The sequence below is a fragment of the Lissotriton helveticus genome, chromosome 3_1, assembly GCF_964261635.1.
Source record: "Lissotriton helveticus chromosome 3_1, aLisHel1.1, whole genome shotgun sequence".
In the NCBI taxonomy this organism is placed as follows: Eukaryota; Metazoa; Chordata; class Amphibia; order Caudata; family Salamandridae; genus Lissotriton; species Lissotriton helveticus.
In genome coordinates this window covers 388,731,570-388,759,301 of record NC_136061.1, presented here as the reverse complement: position 1 = coordinate 388,759,301, position 27,732 = coordinate 388,731,570, and the positions used below count along the sequence as shown (strand labels likewise).

Sequence of the window (27,732 nt, the reverse complement as noted above, 5' to 3'; positions counted from 1 at the left end):
TTCTGCAGGCTCCTTCCAACCACTAGACACTCCTGCACCGGAATCCGATCCCAAAAGACACCAGTGCACCCGAGCCCCACAGCCTGGGCAGAAGTAAACCAAAGGTGTCTCTGAGTGCCCAAGGATCTCAAGGGTCGAGCCCCCATATAGGTTCCCCCAGACTGGTGCCCCGGTCCCTGCTTGCAGCCTCTTTGTAACTGGACCATTCTCCCGTTGAAGTGAATGGGACATCTGATGCTGTGACACACCTCTGCACCCCAGTGCTTAATTTAAACGGTGTTGGATCTAGCCCTGATCTCTTGACTGGGTGAGAGTATTCTGCTTAATTCAGAGACTCTGTCCATCACCACCCCTTGTTGTAAATATTTTTGTCCACCCTAAGCGTGGAAGGGTATACTCAGATGTGAGTCCCTTGCTCATTGCACCATCAGGATTCAAGCAAGCCGGGCCGAAGACGGCTGAAATGCCAGAAACCGGTCCCCGGAAGCTTGTTTCCTTCCCAGTGTAAGAATTGGCTTTTGTAGTCTGGTCTGCCCTGTTCCCATGATGCACTGGGCCAGGGACAGACTAATTTGCATACAGCCAGGTTCTGAAACTCGGATGGTGCAATGAGCTAAAAAAACGGTGTTGGATCTAGCCCTGATCTCTTGACTGGGTGAGAGTATTCTGCTTAATTCAGAGACTCTGTCCATCACCACCCCTTGTTGTAAATAAATTTGAGCCAGTGGTTTCTGGGGCTCAGCACCTGCACTTAATTGTCAGCACCAGCACTTCTGACAGTCTGCTGCAAGGTGGCCCTCTTGGTCTCATTTAGAGACTAGCATAACAACAGTTGTTTATTAACTCAATGCATTTGGCAGTGCTGACAACAGCAATAGGCGGCACAAGCGGAAGTGGCCTCCTGAATTTGAATTTGAATTTTTAGGGATTTATAAAGCGCACATTCACTGTACAGTTTCTTGGCGCTGGGGGGGATAGGATGAAAGTAAAATGGTGCAGGGTTAAGAACTAAAAGCTTGCTGGAATAGGAAAGTTTTAAGGGTCTTGCGAAATTCCATGTAGGAAGGGGATTGTCTGACTGAAAGCGGGAGGGTATTCCAAAAAGTGGGTGCCAGGACCGAGAATTTCAGGCCACCCGACCTTGATTTCTTGAACCGGGGAATGGTTAATAGAAATTTGGAAGATGAACGAAGGTCTCTGGATGGGCAGTAATTCGTAATAGTCGAATTGATAAAGGCAGGGGCAGTGCCCGCCCTAGCCTGAAAAGTGAGGCACCCTAGTTTAAAAAGGGCCCGTTGTTTGATAGGGAGCCAATGAAGGGAAAAAAGGAGCGGGGAAGAGTGATGAAATTTGGGTAGGCCATATACCAAACGGGCTGCCTGGTTCTGCACAAGCTGGAGACGTTGGAGTGCATAGGCAGGAGCACCGTTGTAAATGATGTTACCGTAGTCAATTTTGGACATGACCATAGCCATTAAGATAAGCTTAAGTGCAGGAGGGGGAAAAAAGCGGGAAATTTTCCTTATAATACGCAGAGTAAAAAAACAGGAGGAAACAACAGAACTAATGTGGGAGTGAGGTGTGAGATGGTGATTGAGTGTGATTCCAAGAGTCTTAACAGAATCCGAAGGGATGGGGGGAGAACCAAGGGAAAGGGGCCAGAAAGAGGGAGACCAAGGGTTGCCGCTGCCTCCAGTCAGGACAAGCTCTGTTTTATCCGGGTTGAGTTTAAGATGGTTCGCATTCATCCAATCCCGGATAAACAGCATAACGGACTGGAAGCTAGCGACATCAGGTGTTGGGGAAGAAAAATTAAAAATGAGTTGGAGGTCATCAGCATAATTGTAGACTGTGACCTCCATTTGTTGTAGTGCAGAAATAAGGGGAAAGATATACAGATTAAACAAAAGAGGGGAAAGAGAGGATCCCTGGGGGACACCGCATTGCACTCTGCGAGGCGGGGCGGAAAATTCGGCCAGATGGACGGCCTGGGTGCGATCAGACAGGAAAGAGCCCAGCCAGGTCAGTATTGGTCCCCCTATGCCCGCCGCCTTGACACGGGATAGGAGAATGTCATGATCAACCGTGTCAAAAGCGGCGGACAAATCTAAAAGGACCAAAGCCTGGGGGGAGTTGGTGTCAAGTCCCTGTCTGAGTTGGTCCATGACCGAGATGACTACCTTCTCGGTGGAATGACGGGGCCGGAAGCCCGCCTGGCAGGGTGCAAGGTAGCTGGAGGCCTCAATAAAGGAGCTGAGCGTCTGAGTGACATGAGACTCGGCTACTTTTGCCAGGTACGGGAGAAGAGATATGGGGCGATAATTTGCCGGGGAGGCAGGGTCCGCTCCGGGTTTTTTTAGTATGGGGATAATAGTTGCGGTTTTAAAAGGTGCAGGGACATGGCCATCCGTGAAAGAATCATTCAAAAGAGTGAGGGCAGGGTAGGGGCAGTCGGAAAAGATCTGGCAAAGAATGCGGGCCGGACAGATGTCGGCAGGAGAGGCAGACTTGACACGCCTAAGTAGGGGAAGTAGGGAGTCTTTAGTCAAAGCAGGAATTGAATATGCTACTTACCAGTATGCATCTGTTCTTGGCATGTAGGGCTGCTAACATTCATATCTTAGCATTAGATCGCCGCCTAGTGTTGGGCTCGGATGATTGCACATTGTTGTCCTGGAAGAGTCTTCGAAGTATCCTGAGATAGGTGGCTCCTCCCCTGGACTACAGTGCGCATGGGCATCGGCTCCATCCCCAGATTGTTTTTCGCCATTGTGGCAGAAGATGGAGTGAAAAGTGTAAAAGATGTCCATGCTAATGAATAAATACAATAGTATATCTGCAGCTGCGACAGGCACCGGGGAGGAGGGCGGGCGATATGAATGTTAGCAGCCCTACATGCCAAGAACAGATGCATACTGGTAAGTAGCATATTCAGTTCGAGGCATGTGGGCTGCTAAATTCATATCTTAGCATAGAATACATAGCAGTCCCTCCATCAGCGGCGGTTGCCCGTGCCAGCTGCAGAAACCTGAAAAAGTGTCTTGAGAACAGCCTGTCCTACAGCTGCTTGCTGCTTGGAATGCACATCAACACAGTAGTGTTTTGTGAAGGTATGTGGTGTGACCCACGTGGCTGCTCTGCAAATATCTTCTAAAGGAATGTTCCCTAGGAAAGCCATGGATGCCCCCAGTTTGCGTGTGGAGTGCGCTCTGGGGGGTATTGTTAAAGTGCGCTTGGCTTTTTGATAACATATCTGGATGCACTTAACAATCCACCTGGCTATCCCTGCTTTGGAAATTGGGTTGCCTTTGTGTTGGGGTGCGAAGGCAACAAAGAGTTGTTTTGTCTTTCTAAAGGGTTGTGTTCTGTCTATGTAGTACATCAACGCCCTCCGTACATCTAAGGTATGGAGCATTCTTTCCGCCACCGTTTGCGGGTTTTGAAAGAATGCTGGTAAGTCAATAGTTTGGTTTAGATGAAACTGTGACACCACCTTCGGAAGGAATTTGGGGTTAGTGCGTAGCACTACCCTATTTGAATGGATTTGAATGAATGGCTCTTGGATTGTGAGCGCCTGCAGCTCACTGACACGCCTCAGAGACGTAATAGCCACAAGGAAAGCTACTTTCCACGTAAGGAACTGGAGTTCACACGAGTGCAGGGGCTCAAATGGCGGTCCCATCAGTCTGGTGAGAACGACATTGAGGTTCCACACCGGAGCTGGCGGTGTCCTTGGGGGAATGACTCGTTTCAGACCTTCAAGGAAGGCTTTAATGGCAGGCACCCTGAAGACAGAGAGGTGCTGCCTGTTCTGGAGATAAGCCGCTATGGCGGATAGATGTATCCGAATGGAAGTGTACGCTAGATTGCACTTGTAAAGATGCAACAGATAGCAGATGATGTTGGGGATAGATGCATCTAGCGGGTCGATGTCATTGGCCGTACAGTAAATGACAAAACGCTTCCACTTTGCAGCATAGCATGCTCTAGTAGTTGGTTTCCTCGCCTCCTTGATGATGTGCATGCACTCCGGAGGTAGGTTAAGGTATCCAAACTCTAGGACTTCAGGAGCCAGATCGCCAGGTTGAGCTGTTGTGGATCTGGATGCTGAATGTCTCCATGGTTCTGCGTCAAAAGACTGGGCGTGAGGCGCAGCCTTTGATGCGGCACCACTGAGAGTTCGAGGAACGTGGTGTACCAAGCTCGGCGCGCCCACGTTGGAGCAACCAGGATGAGAGTCATCTCGTGCTGCCTTAGCTTTCTTGCGACCAGCGGTATTAGAGGGGCTGGCGGAAAAGCGTACGCAAATTTGCCTGACCAGTTCATCCATATCGCATTCCCCTGCGACAGTGGGTGAGGGAACCTGGCGGCAAAGAGTTGGCATTTTGCGTTCTCTGCTGTGGCAAACAGGTCTATCTCCGGATGACCCCACTGCTGGAAGTACGGGTGGAGAACAGACGGGTGTATCTCCCACTCGTGCATTTGATGGCTGTATCTGCTGAGCAGATCCGCCATCTGATTGTCCTTTCCTGGGAGGTGTTCTGCCATGAGGAAAATGTTCCTCTGAATGGCCCACTTCCACATGCTCTGAGCCAGATGAGACAGCTGTGGCGAGTGGGTGCCTCCCTGCTTTTGAATGTAGTACATCGCGGTCATGTTGTCCGTCCGGACTAGCACGACTTTGTTGCACAGATGTACAATGAAGGACTTGAGCGCCATGAAGATTGCCATCAGTTCCAGATAGTTGATGTGCATCTTTTGTTGCTGCGTCGTCCATAGTCCCTGCACTGTGTAAGTGAGCACATGAGCTCCCCAACCCTGGAGAGACGCGTCCGTTGTCAGGATAATCTGCGGCACAGGCTCTTGGAACAGTCGGCCCTTGCAAAGGTTGTGTGGAGTCCACCAATGCAGAGAGTCGTATGCCCGACTGGTAACCAACACTAGGTCTGTCAATTGCCCACGAGCCTGTGTCCACTGATTCGCTAAGCACTCCTGGAGCGGGCGCATGTGTAGCCGTGCGTGAGGGACTATGAAGATGCAGGAGGCCATCATGCCTATCAACTGCATGAACACTCTCGCTGGAAGCGAGTGTTGCGGCCTGAACTTTTGGATCAGAGCCTGCATGCTGTCTATCCTGACCTGGTTTGGCTGAGCCATGGCCGTCAGGGTATTGATCGTCGCGCCCAGAAACTGCCGGACATGCGCCGGCTGAAGATGCGATTTTGGGTAGTTCAGGGAGGAACCCAGATCGTGAAGAAGGTGAATTGTAGTCGACATGTCTGCGGCGCACTGGTGCTCTGACTTGGCTTGCACGAGCCAGTCGTCTAGGTAGGGGTAGACATGGATGTTCTGCCTCCTGAGGTGCGCCGCTACTGTCGCCAGACACTTTGTGAACACCCTCGGGGCTGTTGTGACTCCGAAGGGTAGGACTTTGAACTGGTAGTGCCTGCCTTGAATAGTGAACCTGAGGTATTTCCTGTGTGACGGGTGTAGTGGAATGTGGAAATAAGCATCCTTGAGGTCTAAGGTTGCTAAGAAGTCTCCTTGGTTTAGCAAGGGAAGAATCTGTTGCAGTGTAAGCATGTGGAAATGTTCCGATAGTATGTACAGGTTGAGGGGACGTAGATCGAGAATGGGCCTGAGAGAACCGTCCTTCTTTGGAATAAGGAAGTACAGGGAATATACCCCTGTGCCTTCCTCCCCCACCGGCACGAGCTCGATTGCTCCCTTTTGCAGCATCACCACTACCTCCTGCTGCAATAAGAGCAAGTGCTCTGCGGACATAGGCCGTTGCCTTGGCGGGATGTTGGGTGGAGTGGACTTTAACTCTAGGCAATAACCATACTGGATTAGTTGTCGCACCCACCTGTCTGTGGTGATGTTTCTCCAGACGGGCAGGAACCGCTGCAGTCTCCCCCCGACAGGTGTTAGGTGGTCGGGGGGCAGTGACAGAGAGTCACTGTTTGTTGGGAGTAGAGGTGCGGGAGCTGTTGTTTCCTCTGCCGCGACCTCTGTTGCTGTTATTCCTGTAACCTCCCTTGTTCTGTTTAGTGAACGAGGATTGTGTCCCACCTTTTGTGAACTGGGATTGTTGACCCAATTGTCCTCTGGTGACTCCACGTGCACCTGAGCGACGAAAATTGCCGCCACGAAACTGCTGTGACTGTAGGGCCCCCATAGACTTAGCAGTGTCTGTGTCTTTCTTTATTTTCTCTAGGGTGGTGTCAACATCCGGACCAAACAGACTATCAGGATTGACTGGCTGATTAAGAATTGTCGTCTGAATATCCGGTTTAAACCCTGAGATGCGGAGCCACGCTTGTCGTCTCAGCATAACGCTAGTGTTGATAGCCCTAGCAGCTGTGTCCGCAGCATCAAGTGCACACTTGATGGCTGCGTTTGAGATTAGCTTCCCTTCCTCGATAAGCATTTTTGTGCCCTCTTGGAACTGTGGAGGCAGGTGTTGTACGATCTGTTCTAGGGTGTCATAGTGCGCCCTATCATAACGCGCCAAGAGCGCCTGTGTATTGGCAATGCGCCAGAAGTTTGATGCCTGTGCAGCTACTCTTTTGCCCCCTGCCTCTAGCACTTTGGATTCCTTATCCGGGGGAGGAGCTTCACCCGTAGTCTGGGAGTTGGCACGTTTCCTGGCATTGGCGACCACAAGAGAGTCCAATGGCAATTGTCCCCGAATGTATGCGGGGTCCGCAGGTGCAGGTCTGTACTTTTTTTCAATGCGAGGGTTGACCACTCTCGCTCTCGTAGGCTCCTTAAATATGTCCCCAGCATGCTTGAGGACTCCTTTAAGCATAGGCAGTGTCTTTACTGTCCTTTCAGAGACCGAAAAAGTGTCGAAAAGGAAGTCTTCCTCCACAGGGTCGGCATGCATGTCCACATCGTGATTGGCTGCCGCCCTTTCGAGTAGGGCATGAAAACCTGCTGAATCCTCAGTCGGGGATGCCCGTGCATTAAAAGGCTGCGGGTCCTGCCCCGCACCTTGGGTGTTCTGGTCACCAGTGTCATCAAATGAATCCGGTTGCACATCAGGTTCATTGATTGGGAAATTGTACTGGTCGTCCTCATCATACCCCTCACCCTCAGAGTGGTCTGGGGAGGGAGTAGGGCTCCGTCTCGGAGGAGGCTGAATTGGTTCCGTGAGGCCTGAGGCGTCAAGGGGCACCCTTTTCTTCTTTAGTGGAATGACATAGGGGTCCACTGGCTCCGAAGTTATTTTCCTCTTATAGAGGGTCAGTTTGCCTGTGTCAGCGTCGATGAAATGCGCCGAATCGTCCTCGGATTCGAGCACCTGACGTGGAAGTGGGCCAGTCGGCGAAGAAACCACCTGTTTCGGTGCCGATTTGGTTGAAAATGCCTTGGGCGCCTCCTTCGGCGGCAAAATAAAGAGAAGTTTCCCAGACGGCTTCTCTGGAGTGTCTTTTCGCGGCTGCGTTGATGGTATCGGAGCCGACGGGGCAAAGGCCTTTTCCCTGATCCTCTTCAGTGAGTCGGCAATGGGGGACGGCACACTCACAGTTTGTGTCGGCGCCGACGAGGATGGTCTGATTTTCCCCTCGGATCCGACGTCCTTGTGGGCCTTGTGCGTCTTGGGCGCGGATCCCGTCTGTACCGCCTCCGATTCCTGCGTTCGGGGCACAGACTTCTTTCCGTGTGCCTGCGTAGCCTCCTTGGAGCCGACTTTGGCGGGTTTTGACGGCGTCGGAGCCGCTGTCCCGTGCCTACCATCTTTCTTGGAGGACCCCTCCTCTGGCGTCGGTTTCGACTTCGCAGCATCGGAATCGACGGACTTCCTCGACTTCTGCGGACCGGAGGTCGACGGAGTCGATGGGGTAGCAGGCGCCGTCGGTTTCACCGGCACGGCAGCCATCTTAGGGACACTCGAGTCCTTAACTTTCAGTTTCGATTTCGGGTCGGCCATTTTAGGTGTTGTCGATCCCGATGGTTTCGGTTTCGGTTTCGAAACAGTCTGCCCAGCAAGTAAGTCCGTGGCCGGGCCCGAAGGCGGGGCTGTGGCTTGCGGCAACGGGTCTTGGGTAAGGCCGACAGGCGATCCCGTGTCCCGGTCGGTATCCTCGTAACCTTCGGGGCAGAGCTCGTCCGCTGAGCTATCCGCCGCGGCCCCATAAATCTCATCGTCGTCTCCTACCTCGTCGACGTATTCAAGGCCCGGACCCGCGACTCCGTCGTCGTCTCCCGGATCCGCCTCGACCTCCGTCCCGGGTGGGGAGATTTGGAGATGATGACCCTGGTCCTCTTCGTCTTGGTCGCCGAAGATGTTCTCCGGATCCGGTGCCGCTTGTTGAGCTTCCATGCGCACCGCGCGCCGAAGCTTGAGAGTCTTTTTCGATCGGAACTGTGCACAGGCCTTGCACTTTCCGTCGTCGTGGTCAGGCGAAAGGCATTTGTTACACACGGGGTGTAGATCGATGTGTGGGTACTTGGACCCACAGAGCGGGCAGTACTTAAACGGGCTCCGCTCCATGTCCAAAAAAGGCTTGCAGTCGTGTCGCGATGAGAAGGCCTCAAAGTTCCGAGAGCGAAGAAAACTCCGCTTATTCCGGCTCCAAGAGACGGAAGACTCGAGACCGTGCGCAGACAATACCGACGCAAGAAAATCGAGGCCTTTTGGCCGCTAAAAGTTAGTTTTACTTGGTTCCGACAGTAAGACGTCGAGACCACATCCGAACCCAATGGCGGAAAAAAACAATCTGGGGATGGAGCCGATGCCCATGCGCACTGTAGTCCAGGGGAGGAGCCACCTATCTCAGGATACTTCGAAGACTCTTCCAGGACAACAATGTGCAATCATCCGAGCCCAACACTAGGCGGCGATCTAATGCTAAGATATGAATTTAGCAGCCCACATGCCTCGAACATGGAGAATAGAAGAATGATTGCCAACCGGCTGAGGGTCTGTAAAGTTGGGGGAAGGGGGAAGGATGTGAGCTTTAATACTGGAAATTTTCTCAATGAAAAACTCGTTAAGCGAGTCACATAGAGTTTGGGAGGGGGGGATTTTGGGCAGGGTTCTCTCGGATGATGCCAGTTCGTGGACAGTAGCAAAAATCTCGCGTGATTGGTTTTCCGCGGCTAGAATGCGGCCTGAGAAGTATTCTGTCTTAGCTGCCAAGATGTCTTTTTTATATTCCCTAAGCATAGAAGTGTAATGTTGCTTGCGGGTTGGGCAGTATGTTATTCTCCATGCTCGTTCGGCCTGTCGTAGCTCCCGTTTCTTAGCCTTAAGGTTGGGATTAAACCACTTGTTGGCATTGTGGGTGCGATTGATGGAGATCTGTTTGAGGGGAGCCACTGGGTCGCAGGCTTTGGTAAGCCAGCGGTCCAAGGTGGTGACCTGAGAATGAGGGGTTAGGGTCGACAGGTCTGGACAGGTGATGGTTAGTGAGTTGCACAGGGATGGAATGTCAACTCGACTCCAGTTCCTAGCCCAGGAGTTTTTGGTGACAGAGCGAGTTTTAGCAAGACTCAGGTCTAATGAAAAGGTGAGCAGGGAGTGGTCAGACCACGGGCAGGGCGAGATAATAGGATGAGAAATTGGGATGTTTAGAGTCCATATTTGATCAAGGATGTGGCCTCGGTTGTGGGTGGGAGCGTGAACGTGCTGAATAAAATTCAAACTGAGAAGCAGTTGGGTGAAGTCTTTAGAGGTAACATCCTCGTCGGGGTCCGAAGGCCAATAGTTAAAGTCTCCCAAGACGAGGACAGAGGCACTGTTAATTGCCAGAGTAGCCAATAAATCTTGAAAGGCGGGGAGGAAACCAGGGGAATGTTGGGGTGGCCGATAAACTAATACACAAGAGAAATGAATCTTAAAGGAAGTGCAGCGTACTACCAAGTAGTCAGCTGTGGGTATCGTAGGTGAGGAGAGTGACTGCAAAAGAATTCCCTTACGGGCAATCAGGGCAACCCCTCCGCCGGCTCTGCCCTCCGGCCGGTCGGAACGAAATATGCAATAATGAGAGGGAAGGGCCGCCAGTACGCTCGGTAGGGAGTCAGAGCGATACCAGGTTTCCGTTAGAAACAATAAGTCCGGGGAGTTGGAGTCTAATAGATCAAAGAGTTCTGTTTGGTGCTTAACTGCGGACCGTGTATTCAACAGAAGAGCTGTAGTGAAGGGAGGGGATAGGGACGTAGCGGGAGTAGGGGAAGAAATGTCAAAAGCATGGATACGAGACAATGTTTCAGGATGTAGGGGCCAGTTTCTGCGGAGGGAGCGCAAATATGAGGAGTATACAGTAGGATGGTCATAGTGTTGTGCCCCTTGCCCCGGTCGGCCGCGGACGGGCGCAGACCGGCTTAACTTTGGCGCGACTTCGGCGCGCCATCGATGCGCCCGCTGCGCCCGCCCGCTGCGCGCACGAGGACACATTCGCGCTTTATGGCGTGCACCCCCGAGCAGCTGGAGCGCTGACTGCGGTGGACCCAGCCTTCGGGCTACTCCCAAAATGGCGCCCGCCCTCCACACAATCGGCACAGGCAGCCGTGGTGGACCGGGGCTGGGGAGGCCACCCAGAGAGGTAAGAACACAAAATAATATATTTTAGAACGAGACTTTCAAAAGAAAGAAATGACAATAATTATGCTAAAAAGTTCGGCGCCTGCATCCAAATCATGCAGGGGCGCCGGTTATCAGGAAGTTAAAACAGAATAGTTATCCATGCAGCCTTTCGTTTCTCAATGCCCCCAGTGAGTCACAGGAGCTGCCACCACCTGAAAGCCCACCTGAAGAGGGCCATGCCCATGGCACCGCTCTTTTTTTTTTCTTTACAAATTAAGCACTGCTGCACCAAGACACCCCAGAGCATTCTGAGGTGACCTGTTGGTGTGGCCTTGGACCTTGCCCCATACACACATAAAGTCCAGAAGAACAGTCCTACTAGTTCGTGACATGTGCCCAAATGCAACACGTTTTTCCTCTATAGGATAACATTGCCGATCCAGAAATTGCATTAAGTGTCCATTTCTGGAAACTGTAAAAATCCGTAACTCGAAAAGTACTTACCCGAATAGGATGATCTTGGTATCTAAATTTATTTAACAGTATGTGTTATATTTATAAATTGCTGTCTGATTTCTTTATTGAGTGTGTCTCATTTACTGCCTTTTTGTGTGTAATAAATACTTTGTACTGCCCTCTGATATGCCTAACTGCTCGCCCACACTACCACAAAAGAGAGCATTTGGGGTGTCATTCATGCCTCTGCAATTCCTTTGGGGTTTGCTTGGAAACTTTATACAGTGTACCTCTTTTTGGTCCACTATATAAAGGGACATCTTCCTACACCTTCTCTCTCTCATTGTCCGTCTCAATCCTAATCTCATTCTAACTTTCATTCCCAATCTCCCTCTCAATTCCCTTGCTCATTCTTTTTAAACCAGCTGTGTCGGCCGATTACATAACATTTGACTAAGGTAAGAATGCTGCTACTTCTTGATTTACCAAAACTCATCCTCCGGTACCTTAAAAAGAACCAAAGTCTACAGAACAACACCATACATTCCATCTTACCTACCTTCATTGGCTGCCTATCGGACAGCAGAATCACTCACTCTTCCTTTCTTACTTCTCTCATTAGTAGTCCCCTTCATTTATATATTCATTCTCACTTTCATCTGCATACTCATTCGCCCACCTTCACATTTTTCCTCATATTCTACCTCTCATTCTCCAATTATTTCTCCCTCTCATTGGTATTCTATCTATCATTCATCCTGTCATTTGCATACTCATTCTTCCTCTCATTCGCATACTCATTCCCACTCTCATTCGTCCTCTTGTTTCCTCTTATTCCATCTTATTCTACCTCTCCCTATCCCTATCATTAGAATTATTCCCCTCATTCTCTGACTTGTTCACATTCTACCTAATTATTACACTCTTTCATATTTTTCATCTTCCCCTTCATTGTCCCTCTCATTCTCATTCTCCCTCTCAGTCTCAGTATCTTCAAATGCCTCTACTTCGGTCTCTGGCTGCAGCTATCTCTTCACGTGGCACAGGTTTGTGACAAACTCCCCAGGTCAGTCACTTCATTCATCGTTTGCCCACATCCAAGGTAGGCCTGGGCGGTAAATTCCGTTCCGCTCGCGGAATTTGCGGAATTCCGCGTTCTGCAGAGAACGCAAAATTGCCCACACTTCTGCTTGTTCGCGTTCTCAAAATGCATGTTCGCGAGATGTTTCTCCCCGAGCACGCAAAAAGCGACAGCGAACAGGAAAAAAGCATCGCGAACAAGCAATTCCGCGTGTTCGCTGAATTTTTGCGTGTTCGCAGAGATTTTTCAACGTTTCACGGAACTTTGCATAGTGCGACTACGCAAATTCCGCCCACCCCTAATCCAAGGGAAGGGAGTTCCCTTGTCTTTTCGCACAACTAAAAGTGTTCTTCTCTTTCGTAAAAACCATAAAAAGCTGGACATTTGCAACATATTGAATCTTGACTATCTCCTCACCATCCACTTTCGAGTCTTCAGAATCAGGATGCGATGTCCAAGGATAGCGAACAAGCTTTAACAATGACATCATCATCATCGGCAGATACTAAAGTATATGGAAGCCTCCAATTAAAAGCGTGCGGACCACTACAGAGAGATAAGCAACAAAGTTAGGGGTTCATCATCTCAGGACAGAGAGACCCCCAACAGCTGGAAGACAAACCACTTGAGGTGTACAAAGGAAAAGCCACAGTTTCCTTTGTTAGATTTTAAGGTCCACCTTCGCATTTTTTTTATATATTTTCCTGTCTGCTCCCATATTTTTGTCGCAGATCTAGATGATACCTCATCTAAGTGACCAGGAAGGCACTGAATGCTGTGCTCCATGGAAGCCCAGTAAAGGGGCTCAATTCCCCCCTTCCCCGCCCCAAATGTAGAGACGAAGCCAGTGAAGAAAACAAGGGAGCAATAGCGTGCAAGTGTGATTTTTTTTGCTGATAGCAGAATTTTTCCACCCAACAATAGAACAGCCCTACTAAAGATTTGTGAATTAAGACTTCATTACACATCTGGCCTTCTTTGTGTAGGAGAACGTCTGGCCAGCTCTATGTTGCCTCTCTCCTTAACAATGGAATCAAACAAGCCTTTGAACATGGCTGCTGCTGTATACTCAGTTGATGACTTGAAGTATGTCAGAGAGGCCACGGTCACATGAGGAGACAAAAGGCCCAAAAACCCTCCAGATATCCAGCAAGAGGCCGTGGAGAGGGTCAGAAACAACAAATTGTAGGTGTGCTCATCCAGAGACAGGTTCAACTAGAGGCAGGTTCAACTAGACCCCACTGTGTATTGTTACTAGCCTGAAAACTAGGTGTGCACAAGTCACACTAGGACTTTGCCAAACTGCACTGGTTGTGCACAGCTTAAGCAATATGCACCCTCTACTACCCAAGCTCATGAATACAGACCACAAGGTTTTCTTGTCGAACTATGCCCTATATGATTTAGATTATGAATGTGTGGTTATAACACGCAAAGCCTCACCAGAATAAAAGAGGGATTCCGCTGAATCAAGGGCAAGTCTGGCTGGCATAAATGAAGACAGAAATATCTGTTGCCAAAGTCCTTGAGGTCCCTTATACTAAAATGACAGCCAGGCTCCACTGCAGTATTAAAATGTACATTTTGTTCTACTGCGACCATCGGTTCAAAGGATATAGCACTTGAAACTTTTGTGATCACCTAGTTCTATGGGTTGGCAAAACTGATAACTCAGTTGACCCTTGTAAATATTTCAATCTCCACTGGTAGATCATGGAATGTCATTCCTGTTAACCTATTGTGACCGCTGACTCCAACCATGAGATCGTGGTACCCTAGGGGAGCAAAAACATTTCTATCGTGTTCAGTGGGGTTCGGCACAACTGGACTTTTATATAACACTGATTACGTTTGATTTAACTTAACTTAGGTTTTGATTTATTTAAAAAAAAACATCAAATGCAATGTTAAGATTTTGAGGAGAGGTAAATTACTTATTCCCTGTAATAGATTTTTAAGTTTAAAACCTGTGTCTCATCTCCATAGTACTCCCATGCACCACCAAAGATTCAATGCTGAAAATGTTCAGCACTCTAAACTACTACAGGACTGTCCACAAGCTTCACTTTGAAAGGATAAGACAGGGCTATTATTTTCCTAAGGAAGTAGTCCCAATGAACAGGAACACTGAAAATTCCCAGAAAAGCTATTTAGGATCCTAAACAAGTACTATCTTAAAACATATCTTTTTCTAACCCTTAGGTTTGGAGGCTTGGCACTACCGCTGTTCTTCTCCACGTTTACCACTCTAATAAAATGTTACTTATTTTTAAGTATTAATCCTTTCTTAGCATTAATGTTAATTTTGAGTGCAAACACACCTCGTACCATGTCCCATACACTAGTCATTGAGTGTTCGTTCATGAGAGTAAAGGAGGACTGGATGTACACTATTCCATCTCCTGACAAATATCCAGCTCCCTGGTAGTAGGGGTGGAGGCCGGGGGGAGGGAGGGGGGAGCAGTCTCACTCGTGATACTACTAGGTGGTACCTACATTGAGGCGCTGCAATAAAGCCCAGCAATTTGGGATATAGTTCCTTCATCCGCGGCAGGTCGCCAGTGAAAGGGTACAGAGATTGTCAACCAGGGGTAGACTGACTGCTAGAGGGTACCGACAGTCCCGCAGGAACAGGTAAAATGCCGTTAGATAAAGATAGCCCGCACCGTAGGCAGGCAAAACACCACTGAGTACAGAGACCCAAACAGTGGTCATTTCAGAATAAACAAATCCAACAGAGGCAGGTTACCTATTACAGGGTATAGCGGATCCCACAACAAGCAAATTGGGCACTGTGTAGGAAGGAAGCCCTCACCAGAGGCAGAATGCCACAATAGAGTTTTGAGATCCCCACCAGAAGGATGTCCTTCTACCCTGCTACAGGGTAGAAGGACAAAGTCAGGCCGGTCGTGCAGGACACGGAGACCATCACTTGATGTCAATTGTTAACTGCACGCTGGGGAAACCCCACACTTCAAAAGAAAAGAAGCAGTTACAGAAAAAAAGGCAGGTCCGCCATTACAGCACGCAGATACCACCACTGGAGGTAAGCTGATCAAAATGGGCACACCCAACAGAGTATAGTGTAGCCTAGCAGAGGCATGCCAAGTACACTGCTGTACAGAGGCATGATTCAAGCGTTCGGCCTATGCAGGATACCGACATCCTAACGGAAGACTTCTAACCACTTAATTAAGGATAAACCACACTGGAAGACCACTGCAAAGAGGGGCTTATATTGGTTAGTAACATTACAGGGGCAGGAAGTGGGAGCCTTTGAATTCCCAACAGTCAAAGTGTACCCAGGCACAAAACAATGCAACAAGTGAGGTTAGAGGGGAGCTAAAGGGGCAATGTGAGGCGAATGATGGGAATTGTTAGGGATCTCAGAGCGAAAGCAAAAACATAGGAAAAGAAACAACATTTTTAAGGCACTATACATTTTCCAAGCATTGAGGTATATGTTCAGAAAAGGATGGAGAAATCATAAAAATCTGCCACTGAAACTTAGGCCCCGATGTTAATGTTGGAAATGAGTGGCAGTGGCCTCCCTTCCCCATGGTAGTGGCACCTGCAATGCAGCTGCCAATCACAAAGTGCAGGTAGGGCCAGCACCAAAGAAACGGTGGACTCCTACCTCGCTAATGCCTGTGGCCTGCTAAATGCATGCCATGCAAGCACTGGGTGGTAGTTAGATAGGCTACCCTGTTTATACATGACTTGGCAGAAGGATGGGGGTGGCCTCACCCCAGTTCAGAGATGATGCGAGCCCCCATGGCTCATGGAATCCTGTGCGCGGTAGGCTGGGTAGTCCCTATTTTCCATTGAGAAGGAGACGGCTCTCATCATCCCTGATCAAAGGTCACCATTTTAATCACAAGGGTTACCTTAACTAGGGTGTGCAAGAACCCTTTGCCAATACCACATGCATACTTGCTGTCTGTGCGATTGCCCTTTTGTCACAGGAATGCTCACACCACAGGGAAGGCAATCCTTGGGTCTAACATAATACTTTGAGATCCCTGGCACGGGCAAACGTCTGAGTCTTCCTGCACTGTCCCTGGCCTAGGGGCTCACAGCCCTCCATTGTCACCAAGTGTCAAACACCACCATCCTGAAGAGCAACACCACCCTGCCATTATCTTCCCATGTTCAGTTACCCCTGCACTCAATGGCAATCACTGCTGTGGCATGGGGATGGCGAGGTGGTGGAATGATTTAGCAGTGATCAAAGGCGATGCCCACATTGAGGCCTGTGTCACCAGGAGGTTACAGGCTCCAGTCCCAATGAGAAGCTCAGGCGGTTAAGTGTTTGCTGCAGAGATATGTGAGAAACATGTAGGTTACGGTGCCAATGTCCCAAAAATGGCTTGGTGGATTTAACATGTGTTGCGCAAGTGAATAAGTGAGAGAGGAACAGACAGAGTGTGTGTGTGTTCGTGTGTAAACTCAAGAAATGTTCACTTTTGTATTTTAAGCATTTGATGTAACATGAATCCAAGTTCAATGAGCAGTCAGGTGGAGCGTTTCTCGTTTAAGGCGCTGTGGATACAACTCAACGGTGAGCTTGTGCGTCGGTTGAAAACAGATTACAAATCAAAACTGGATGTGATGAAGAGGTGGGGATCACGGTCGGATACAATCATGACAAAGACTGAACGTGCATTCTTTACTAGAGACAATAGAGGTGCGATAGGAGGGCTGGGGAATAGGTCTGAACAAGTACTTCAAAGATTTAGAGGGACATTCTCCTGTGTTACCAGGCCTAATTCCAGGTGAAATCCGACAAGCAGTCCCTGGAACCTAATTTCCAACCACAGAATGCATTTACTGGAAGAAATGAGGATACAGCTCCCCACCGCCCCCACCATCACAACCATTATGTAAACGGTAAACCACTACATAGTAAGTGCCCGGGCTGCCAACGCACAATGTACCACACAGGAAGGCGGTTAGTGGTCTCACCCTTAAATTATCTGACCTTAATCCCATGTCCAATTTTCCAATTCTTATCCCATTTGAAATATTTCGTTCAAATCTTTATACTGAAGCTATGTCCAAGTATGTTGCGCACCCCTTCAATCAGCCATCATAATGCATTCCCTCTGCCATCTCACTATTTGCCCCTTACCACGACTCTTCCCCTTCTACTCATTCCGCGAACCACTAAAGAATACATTGTTACCCCATACACTCCCCAAACCTACCCTCTCTTTGTATCCCTCCACTCTCTTCCAACGTTCTGCACGTGGCCGAGCCAGACGTGGGACCAGGCCCGGTTCTAGCGGGTGGGCCGGGTGGGCCTGGTCCACCCAAACAGGAGCCCTGGCCCTTGCAGTGAGGGCTTGAAGGCAGGCGTGCAACGCCATTGGGCTCAAAGGGCTGTCTGTGTGTGCGCCCGGCTGAGGCAGCTTCCTGGGTGCACACACACAGTTTTAGAGAAGATCGCAGCCGCACCATGGTAAAAGGAGACAAATCCTTTCTTTGACAACGGTAACCTTTGGTAACCTTTGCCTACTGTCCTGCTGTGTTGATATTTCTTTTTCTATGCAGCGTAGGAGAAAAGAAGTTTGTTCATTCCTAGTCACCTTTCCTGGCTCCTGTAGTGACTTATCACATCAGGCTGTGACACAAAGTTAGACTAATGGAGTAGGTAAGCGAATGTGTTACTACATTTTTGTCTTTTTTAAATCTGCACAGGGCCAGCAGGACACATACTTCGTGTGTGCTTCATTTAAACAGTTTTTATCATTATCATGGCCGATGCAGGACAGCAATAAGGCAATACAAATTGCCCAGATAAAGCTGGTGATTAAAGATCCTGCTGGAAAGCAAGATTTGTCTGTTAGTAGTTTTTAAATGCAGATGAACTGTATTTTATGAGGATAGCTCAGTGGGTTACTGCCTTTGTCAGAGATCCTTGTGTTACTTGCAGTTCAGAAGTTACAATCCTAACATAGGACAGTGACCAATGAACTGTCACCAAAGAGCTCCATACAAACATGAATGGTATAGTTAGAACTTCACTTTGTTTTGTTTTGTGATATAGTTAGAACTTCCCCAGTCTTTCATTATTCTAATGTTGCTAAAAAGAGTATGTTTGGGCAGATATACATTTGTATCAGTAAAGCTGACCCCCATGGAATACTCTTTAAATCCTAAGGTTGTGTTTGCCCAGACCAAACCTTTTTAAAAAATACTGCCCACCAGTATGGATGACATGTGATTCCTACACCTTGTAATCCTCATTGGCTTATGTGACATTCCCTGTAGACTGATTTACATACTAGTATGATTCATTGTCTCTGTATAATGTGTGCGTGGTGTAAAGTACTGACACACACTACACTACACTGATACGAGTAGCGCTATACCACAGATGAAATGCATATGAGAGAGGGGCTACGTAAAAATGAGGGGTGCTGGTGGCGGGTGGCAGTGAGGGAATCCGAGGAGGATGTAGTGGGAGGGGCTATGGAGCGATGAGGGGCACTGTTGGAGTGTAGCAGTGAGGGAATCCGAGGAAGAGGTCATGGGGTGGAGGGAGGAGCTAGGGAGAGATGAGGGGCACTGGTGGAGGGTGGCAGTGAGGGGTTGAGGGCCTAGCCTTCCGTTGGCTGCAGTCCTTCCTGGCTGAGAGAACACAGAGTGTCCATTTGGCTGATTTTGCAGCAGCCACCCGCAAGGTAGAGTGCGGGGTCCCCCAAGGCTCATCACTTTCCCCTCTTTTGTTTAACCTTTATATTTTCCCTCTCATTTTTATGTTACAGCAACTGGAGGTCACCGTATTTAATTATGCGGATGATCTCCAGTTAATCTTCAATCTATCCCATTCATCTGCATCCGCTTTGAATGTTCAAACCACCATGACCCTTATCCAAGATTGGATGAACTGCAGCCACCTCAAACTCAATCCGGACAAGACTGAACTGGTCTTGACCGGAGGTGGCTGCAGTCCCTGGTCTCCCTCCTTTTGGCCCTCTTCCCTTGGTGTCCCTCCACTCCCGGTTCCTAAAGTGAAGACCCTGGGTATCTTTCTTAACCCCCAGCTCTCGGTTCTCCCACAAGTTAACCACTTGGCTGCTAAGGCACCTGATGAGCTTCCATTGACTTTCCATTGAAATCAATGGAAAGTCCATGACGAGTTACCCTTGTCATTAGCGCTGAAGGGGTTAACTCTGTGGTCTCCTCATCCTTCTTCTCCCTTAGAGTGATTAGGAAGGTCTCCCGCTTCTTTTCCCCCCCTGCCTTAAAAATCATCATGATGGCCATGGTGTTATCTCGGATAGACTATGGCAACATAGTCTATAACGGAGCCCCTGCATATATGATCCACCGTCTGCAACTGGTGCAGAACCAGGCGGCCCGTCTGATCCATGGCCTTCCCAGATATCATCGGGTCACCCCACTACTCAAGACCCTGCATTGGCTCCCGATAAGAGAGCGCGCCCTGTTTAAGCTCGGCTGTCTTACTTATCAAGCCAGAGCGGGCACTGCTCCTAAATTCATCTGCTCTCTTATCAAACCTTATTGCCCAGGCAGAGAACTCCGCTCGGCTCACTTGGCCCTTCTTACCATCCCTCGCTTTAAAAAGCAGAGGTCGGGCGGAGTGAGATTCGCTGTCCTGGCCCCAACGTTTTGGAACTCCCTCCCAATCGCTCTACGCACCTCCCTTTCGTACTCCCTGTTCCGTAAAAATCTTAAAGCTTTCCTGTTCACTCAAGCCTTCCCCTAAATCCGTTGCCGCTGCCATCCACTGATCTTTCACTAGCGCCATGAAACCGTTGGGTAAGCGTGCGCTGTACAAATGTTTTTAAATTCAAATTCAAATTCAAATCCGATGAGGAGGTCAATAGGGGGGGCTATGGATAGATGAGGGGCACTGGTGGAGGGTGGTAGTGAGGGAGTCCGATGAGTTCAATAGGGGGAGGTACAGAGAGATTAGGGCACCGTAGGGGGTGGTAGTGAGGGGGAGGGGCTACAGAGAAATGAGGGGCACTGGTGGAGGGTGGCAGTGAGGGAATCCGAGGAGGAGGTCACAAGGGGGAGGGGCTATGGGGAGATGAGGGGCACTCGTGGCGTGTGGCAGAGAGGGAATCTGAGGAAGCGATCAATAGGGCGGCCATGGGGGGATGAGGGGCACTGTTGGGAGGTGGTAGTAAAGGTATTTACGGTGAAAGGTGTTATTGGTGCTGCGCAAAAAAAGACTTTCGCATCAGCGCTGAAGCCGGCCCTGTCACGGCCTATCTGTTTTTGTTTATTTTATTAGCAGTCGGGCCATAAGGGCTACTGTGGAACATACTTAAAGTGTGTGCTAATTATATTTACTGCCATATTCAATGTTTTAAGTATGAAGGTGATTTTACTAATGTTTTTACTGGGATAAATGAAAGTGGAGCCCAATGGTGCCTGATATGGGGCTGGTGCCCAAGGTCATCTGTGAGGTAAGGTGCACTGGAGAGGAGTAGTGGATAATCAAGCCTGTAAGGGAGTGTGTTGCAGAGTCTGTGGTCAGGTGGAGGTAGAAAAGAAGAGGAATTCCCCCTGAAGGCTCGCACAGAGGGAGCCCGAGGAGTGTCACTTGCCTGATACTCCCACCTCAGAAACCGCCTCTTCCCATCAAAGGAACATTACATGGAAAAAACGCTTTTTGAGAGTGATAACATTAAAAAGAGATTTGGCAAAGAGTGCGATTTACTGGACCTTGTAAGACTAAGAAGAGATAAAGGAGGGGCCTGAAACAGGCCTGCCCAGACATATATGCGACAAATCAAGCCCGCAGTGGCCCACCCAAATGCACCCTTGACCCACGCAAATAAAAATGTGTGGAGCCGGGCTTGCGTGGGACCCTGGAGGCCACACATGCTCTGTCTCCTTCATGGCTGAACTGAAGAGGGAGGGATGGTGGTTTCCCTGTTCTCCCTTCAGGGCTGAACTTTGTCCAATGGCATCCCCAGATCCCCTCAAGAGCCCTGAGGCAAAGCCTTCTGCCTCCAATCAAAGGTGTGCCATGGAGGCCATGATCTCGGCTTCGTGCTTCTCTAAGGGTCTGCTCAATGGATGGCAGAGCCTAGCTCCCTGCCTACGGTCTTTCCACACCATGGCACGGCTTATCTCCCTTCCTGGGGACTGCACCCTGGGTGGCACGGCCTGCCCGCATTGATCCTGCAGGACTGCACAATGAAAGGGGATTGCCGCCGCTGCCCTCTGCCGGCCTCCCGTGCCTCCTGGAGGGCGTGGCTCCGACCGTGTGATGAATGTGCCCTGCCTGGGGAAGGGAGAGGAATGGCAGAGCAGGCGGGAGCTCCGAGTCCGCCTGGTGAGGTGCTGGCTCTCCCGGGCTCCGCCGATGGTTCCCATTATGTAACCCTGGTCATGGGCAGACAGCCAGACTCCAAATGAAAAAGAGACTCTGGCTTGGCAGAGCTTCTATTTTCCTATCCTCATTCGGGGTCAGCACGGTGTCATACAGCTGCAGAGAAAGCCGAAGGGATTAAACCTGGGACGCGCTCCAGAGCCCGGGACCAGGGTTCAAGTACCAGCTGAGAGCAATAAACTAGCTGCCACAGCTGGGCTGAGTTTGAAGGTTCTCAACAGTCCCAAGACTCTTCGAGGTTACTGTGAACTCGGGATGTTGGAGCTGGAACGCGGCGTGATGAGGCGCAGCGAGGCGGGTCAATTTGCTGCCAGCCATTTCTGTTCTGGCAGATAGATTTCAAGTCCTTCCTGCAAATGGCTTTTCTACAAAGCCAGGAAAGCCTGTACATATTCCTCAAACGGAGATAGTCTGGTGGAGAGCACAACCATCACTAAGCATCGACAAAACCACTGCTAATTTAATCTGACAACAACAATCCCAACCAAAGCCAAAATCTCACTTCCACGGGCAGGACTCAAACCAACATCAAACACAAATCAGCACCACAATCCGGCATCAACTGCAGCTGACAAAACATCATGTTCAACCATTCACAGTGTACAGCAATATAAAATTCAATCAACATCACTGTCCCCACCATTACCACTAATATACCAAAATAACCATTCAACTTCAAAATCAGCATCCCCTATCAGCCACATGCTAGAATTATTCAAGAACAACAAATCAGCATCATACAAAAGTCCCTAACCACAACCCAAATCACAGTCAATCTCCAACCACAACAATGCTCGACAGATCATAACTCAGATTAAAAGCAACATTGCCCATGGGCTCCAACTACATTTCAATGCAAAATTCAACACCAGCCACAACCCACACCAACGCTATCCCCCACAAACTAAAATAAGTCTACAATGGACAACCACAAACCAAGTCCATCGCTCTCAAACCAAGACTACATCACATTTCAGCATATGCAACATACACCAAAATCACTCAGCCATCCATAGACCAAACCAGTACTGCACACTGCCAAACTAAGACCAGGGCCGGCCTTAGGCATGTGCAAGCTGTGCAACTGCACAGGGCCGCCAAATCCCAGGGGCCACCACGCCAATATATATCCTTAATATAATAATCCTCTGAGGATGGAGACATATTTGCGTGGTGGCCCCTGGCAGGGATTTGGCAGCCTCCGGCTCTGTTCCACTTCCAAACACCCTGACCCCCCCTCTTCACTGGCCTCCGCGCTCCGCCCGGACCCCTCTTCCGGGGCCCCCTACATACGCTTCCTGCCCAGGGCCACCATGAGTCTAGAGCCGCCCCTGCTAAGACCATCCGTCATCCCTGGCTCATACCAACATTTTTCACTAAAACACAAACTAGTATCATTTGCAAACAACAAAATCCAACACCCACCACCATCCAAAAGCACCAGAATTCCCTGCCACAATCTAAATCAAAATCGCCAATCAACCTCAATTCAGATCACATTATATATCATCCTCAAACTATAATCAATCACTAATCCCCAGCCAGGATATACAAAAAATTCAAGTGAGACTGGAAGTACAAAATAAACGGAGAAGCAGCTCCACTCTGAAATTTGCATTTTTTGCTACTGAAATTCTCATAGTACAACAGGGTAAATAGAAACTCCGGTATAGAAAGGGCACGGAAGTAGAGTCAAGACTGCTGGTGATAAACTGTGTCGCTTCAAGTGCCCCCTGCTACTATGAGTTAAGAACCTCAGTCACGCCCGTGTGGGGAGACTGGATAGTGGGTCGCAGCATATCCTTAAGAACCTCAGGCGAAGACAATAGGTCCAGCTTTGGCGAGTCTACTATTAACAGTTATCAAGCAAATGTTCAATGAGGATTAAACGTAATGCAAAGTAAAATGCCACTGTGTAAAGGCGGTACAAAAGGGGGTGGTGATGGACGTGGCAGAGTGGGCTAAAGAACGGTGATGGATCAAACCCAGATCTTTTCACCGGGTGTGAGTGTTTGATTGGTTCAGATGCTCCGTCCATCACCACCCCCTTTTGTACCGCTTTGGCCGCTATAAGTGTGGCAGGGTATGCTCAGACGTGAGTCCCTTGCTCACTTTGCCACTGGATTCAAGCAAGCCGGGCTGAAGACGGCTGGAATGCCAGAAACCGGTTCTCGGAAGCTTGTTTCCGGTCCAGGGAAGGCATGGCTTGGCAGTTCGGGCTGGACAGTTCCAATGAGGCACAGGGTCAGACTGATTTGCATATAGCCATGTCTGAACTGGGGCGGCAGAGTGGGCTAAAGAACGGTGATGGATCAAACCTAGATCTTTTGACTGGGTGTGAGTGTTTGATTGGTTCAGATGCTCAGTCCATCACCACCCCCTTTTGTACCACTGTGTAAAGGCTGTGTTTTAAAAAAAATAGCAATTCCCAAAAATAAATAAAAGAAAACATGAGATGAAAGGAGAGATTCGTCCACCATCATTGGCACTAAAGTTCACTACATTTTAGGCAGCTGTGCACAAGCAAAATGCAGTTACTCACAGTGAAGTAACCCATTGCTGTATTCGATGGTGGGCAGAAGCAAAACGTCAAAGACATGTCAACTGACCAACAGATGAAGAGGACCTACCCAAAGCCACTATTCTGTGTATTTTTATTCCAAATTGTCTGAAAAATATAAGTCTACACAGACAGTAAAATCTGCCTCTGGGCCATACCTAAAATAGGGTACAATAACTGGCTTTGACCAAGGAATGAGGCATTCAGGCTGACTGGCAAATTCAACATCTCCTGATTTTGTGCTTTTGCCTTTCTCAGCACAAGCATACAGAGATTCGAAAACTTATCTGATCCACTGAAGACACCTACATGGCTGCAATGAGGTAGCTCAGTCGTGGATGAACAGGATACAGAACACCATTTCCATTAGCCACTGCAGAAAACAGTCAGACTCAAATAGCCGAGTGGTTTCAAATGCATGGGAGCTAGCTGTAATATAAACAGTAATATCTTGTGAAAGTATGCACCGATCTTCATGTGGCAGCTTTGCATATTTCGGAGATGGAGACACTTCTAAGTAGGGCTCCTCTTGCAGCTTTTCCCCCTGTAGAGAGGGCTTTGGGTTTAGCAAGCAACAGTTTGTTGGCCAATTGATAGGAAAACAGAATGTAAGAAACTCCACCTAGAGATGGATTGTTTTGAAGAAACTAGGCCTGTTCTCATCAGACCGTAATTCACAAACAGATGGTCCATTTGCCTGATTGATTTAGTTTTGTCTAAATAGAATTTCAACACTCATTTGCGGTCTAAAGAGTGTAACACACTTTCCACTGGAGTGGAAGGGTGTGAAAAAATGTAGGAAGAGAAATCATTTTGTTAATGTGGAACTCGGATACTATGGGGAGGAAACAGAAATGAGTACACATGATCACTCTGTTAGCATGGAACACCGTGTATGGATCTTTGCAACAGAGAGACAATTTCACTGATTGCGGGCCGAGTTGATAGCTACCAGAAAGGCAGCTTTTCATGTAAGGTGTTGTAGGATAGCCTTATGTATGGGCTCAAATGGTGGACCCATGAGTTTTAAAAAGAACCACATTAAGCTCCCAAGGCGGGGAAGGAGAATATACTGGTGGGAACACCTTTTTCAATCCTTTTAAGAAATCCTTTACCACAGTAACTAGAAAGAATTATCTTTGTGCAGGGGACGTTGGGTAAGCTGTTATAGCTACAAGATGTATCCTAACAGACTAATATTGCAGTACAGACAAAGCCAAATGGAGATCATAGGAGAAAATAACATTTTCTAGTGCAGAAATCGGATGGTAATGATTATACACCACATATTAAATCTCTTACATTCGAAGGAGTAACATCGTCTGGTGGAAGGTCTCTTGGATTCTCGAAGACTGTCCATGCATTCCTACGACAATCCTGAAATGTCCATACTGCATGAATTCAGGAGACATTCTGTCAAGCTCAGTGAGGGAAGGTTGGGGTGAAATATCTTCCGGTCTAACTTGTGGAGGAGATCCGGTCTGAATGGCAGTCTCCAGTTTGGTCACTCGGACAGGTGGAGGAGATCTGGGTACAACCCCTGGTGAGGTCTTTCCGGAGCGATTAGGATCATTCTGGCCCCTGCTTGGTACAGTTTGTTTATGACTGTGGGTATCAGGGAAATGGGAGGAAAAGCATACAGAAATCTCCCGCACCAGTCGATCAAAATGGCATTCGCCCTCGTTCCTGGCTGGTAGAACCAGGACTCTAATTCCGTTTTTTTTTGTTGCAACTTTCGTCGGCAAACAGGTCTATGTGCAGATGCCTGCATTGCTGAAAAATGTCCTTCAAGGCGTCGTCGTGTAGTATCCAATCGTGTGCGTCAGTGAAGTTTTGGCTGAGAGAATCCGCCTATGTGCTGTGGACTCCTGGCAGGTGAATCGCCGAGATTGTCAACCTACTCGCTATGAGCCAGTTCCAGATGGCCTGCGCTCCCAGAGATAGGGGGCGAGATTGAGCGGCCCCTTGCCTGTTCAAATAGTGCTTCGTTGTGGTGCTGTCTGTCTGGACTCAGCGCTTATTGGTTAGGATGGAGGGGTAAAAAGACTTGAGGGCTAGATGGACAGCCCGCAGCTCCAGCATATTGATGTGACACAGCTGTTCATTGGCCGGCCAAAGGCCCTGTCTGTTTGTAGGGTGACCATTTGAGCTCCCCAGCCCTGGAGAGATGCATCAGTAATGATTGTTTGCTTGCGAGTGTCCCGATGAAATGGGACACCGATGAACAGGTTTTTCTGTTGGACCCACCTCAGTAGTGAACTCCTTGCCGCTTGTGACAGGGTGAGCGTGTTGTCCCAACGATCCTCCAGATTTTGCTGAAGCAGCCTTCTGTGAAATCTGGCATTGAGGACCAGGAATATGCATGACCCAGTAGTGAAGCCACTTGTCTGGCTGTTGGGTGTAACGTTTTTTAAAAGGGTTCAGCCTTTCGGAGCAATAAAGGATAGTCTCTCCTGCGATTTTTGTGTCCAAGGTCGCCCCTAGGTAGTGCAGCCTTTGAGAGGAAACATGGATGGACTTTCTGGTGTTGGCATGAAGACCTAAGGATTGAAGGGTCTTGAGAGAAACATTGTCATTTTCTCTTACTTGCTCTGGAGAGGAGCTCTTCACCAGCCAATTGTGTAGGTAGGGGTAGATGAATATGCATTTCCTTTGCAAGGATTAGCTACAACCGCCATGCACTTAGAAAACGTGCATGGAGCTGATTTCAGACAGAAAGGCAGCACCTTGAATTGGTAATGCTTGGTTGTTACTTTGAACCTGAGGAATTTTCGATGTATCCTGGTGATTGGGATGTGAAAGTAGGCATCCTAAAGGTCTATAGATCACATCCAGTCCCCCTGATGGAGTTGAGGGTAAATCTGGAGGGGAGGAAACATGTTGAATGTTGTCTTTCTTATCAATTTGGTTAGGATGCTTCAGTCTAGAATGGTGGAGAAGTGTGGCTCAATGGTTAGAGCGGCAGGCTCTGATGCAGAGGTCTGGCCCGGGACCATGGTTCAATTCCCGCCTCGGCGGGTCTTGGGCTCAATTTCCTCGGACCTGATAATTCTCGCCTCAGTGCCTATTCTAATCATGGGTCCCACTCTGCAACTCTGGACAATAGCGCTGGGATGCCTGGCTTCACCTTGGGGCATAGTTTTTAACAATTTAATAAAAAAGACACCATAAATCATAGGTGGTGCCTAGAGTACAATGGCCATTGTACTCTAGGCACCACCTATGATTTAGGGTGTCTTTTTATTAAATTGTTTAAAACTTTTTTTTAATTTTATGTATTAATTGTATATGTTATGATTATTGTATGATTTCATCATATAGTCTGATTATTGTTCAGGGTTCTATATGATTTTTACTATGTCAATTAAAAGTATGCTTGTTTTATAAATTTATTTTTTGAATGTTCCTTTTGCTATTGGGTCAGATTAATTGTTTGCCTACTGGTTAGACTGCCTAGGAATTTTCTCACAAACCTTATTTACCCTGCCCTAGAAGTCTGCGTACATTACTACCCAGGGGGTCCTTGTTTTTCTCATTCCGTTCACCTTGGGGGTGCCCAGTAGTGGACATTTCACAGGGAAAAGCCAGGAAGGGTTCCACAGCGGTATGCGTTACAGCGCCAGGACACCCCATTTGAGGTATTAGTGCGCTTTACAAGTACAAATTACATTACAATTACATCTGTAGTCTCTGTTGTGGACCATTTTTCCTTACCAGGAAATATC

At 48.6% G+C, this 27,732-nt stretch overlaps 1 protein-coding gene across 4 annotated transcripts in view; it reads right to left on the bottom strand.

The window, feature by feature from the left end:
- SMG6 (SMG6 nonsense mediated mRNA decay factor) overlaps nucleotides 1–27,732 on the bottom strand; it is a 1,202,478-nt gene that overhangs the window by 474,361 nt on the left and 700,385 nt on the right. The gene's annotated exons all lie outside the window — the stretch shown is intronic.